General features: G+C 49.8%; 1 pseudogene; it reads right to left on the bottom strand.

The window, feature by feature from the left end:
- LOC114027383 overlaps positions 1-1,445 on the bottom strand; it is a 40,542-nt pseudogene that overhangs the window by 1,092 nt on the left and 38,005 nt on the right.

Raw genomic sequence — 1,445 nt, 5'->3', positions numbered from 1 at the left:
GTTCTAAGGGCCCTTCCAGCTCTGACATCCTGTGTTCTAAGGCCCCTTCCAGCTCTGACATCCTATGTTCTAAGGGCCCTCCCACTCCTCACATTCTGTGTTCTAAAGGTTCTCCCAGCTCTGACATCCTGTGTTCTAAGGGCCCTCCCAGCTCTGCCATCCTGTGTTCTAAGGGCCCTCCCAGCTCTGACATCCTGTGTTCTAAGGGTTCTCCCAGCTCTGATATTCTGGGTTCTAAGGGCCCTCATGGCTCTGACATTTTGAGTTCTAGGGTCCTTTCAAGTTTCCATGGTCTAAGACCTAAGGCACCAAGCTTGGAAAGCGCCTGCCTGAAAGGTCTGTGGAGATCCTCCTCCTAGGACATCATTACATAACACTTTAAGGGTCACAGGGCACTTTGCGCGTATTGTCTCATTTCATCCTTCCAACAATCCTGGGAGGGAGGTGCTAGTCTGATTCCCAGTGAGGAAACTGGGGTAGAGAAAGGCTAAGTGTCTCCCAGCTGCCAAGGTTTGGGGCAGGATTTGAAGTCAGGTCTTCTGGATTCCCAGTCCAGAACAGCCAGGTCACAGCCCTAGAGTCCTCTCCCATACCTATTGGCCCCTCTGCAGGCCGGGCACTCTGAACCAATACACAGTGTTATTGGCCCTGGACAGCACTCACACCCAGTGAATACAAGGTGCTGTAATCTAAGCCCTTGCAGGGAGAGCCTCATTGGAGTGGAGCTGGGGAAAGTAAATGAATAAAGGCTGCCCCCTAGTGGACAGAGGTTTTCGTGACTGGCTGGAATTCGGCTACCTGGCAACCTTATTAGGAGGATGATTAAAGACTCACAGTGAGCAAATCATTGAGACTTGCTGGGCTGGTGATCCAGAATCAGAATCCAGATTTGTGGGATTGTGGAAAGTCTGACGAGAAGTGGAGACTTAGTCCTGGGGCCCGTGGGCTTTGACAGGCCTCAGCTAGTAAGGCAGGGGAGAGCCAAAGCGGAGGGGGACAAGAAGGTTCAGTTCTTTTGACCCTAAATTGTAGGCAAAAGGTCAAAGGAGGTAGTGGGAACTGCAGGGATCCAGCTCACTTGGCTGCCCTTCTCTCAACAAGACTTTATGGAAGGGGAGCTGCAGAGAGCAATAGAGGGTGCAATTGTAAAGGACCTTAGAACATAGGATGTCCGAGCTGGGAGAGGCCTTAGAATACAGAATGTCACGGAGAGCCTATATCACTGTCTTGGGGAGGGGGAGAAAAATTTTAAACTCAAAAGCATATGGAAGTGATTGTTGATAAATCAAAATAAATTAATTTTAAAAAAATAACAGAGTAGCAAAGCTAGGAGGGGCCTTAGAGTACGGAATGTCAGGACTGGGAGGGGACTTGGAACAAAGAATGTCAGGACTGGGAGGATCCTTAGAATATAGAATGTCAGAGCTGGGAGGGCCCTTAGACCA

The sequence above is a fragment of the Vombatus ursinus genome, unplaced genomic scaffold (assembly GCF_900497805.2).
Source record: "Vombatus ursinus unplaced genomic scaffold, bare-nosed wombat genome assembly UNPS02014859.1, whole genome shotgun sequence".
NCBI lineage: Eukaryota > Metazoa > Chordata > Mammalia > Diprotodontia > Vombatidae > Vombatus > Vombatus ursinus.
This window is presented reverse-complemented; position numbering and strand designations above follow the sequence as displayed.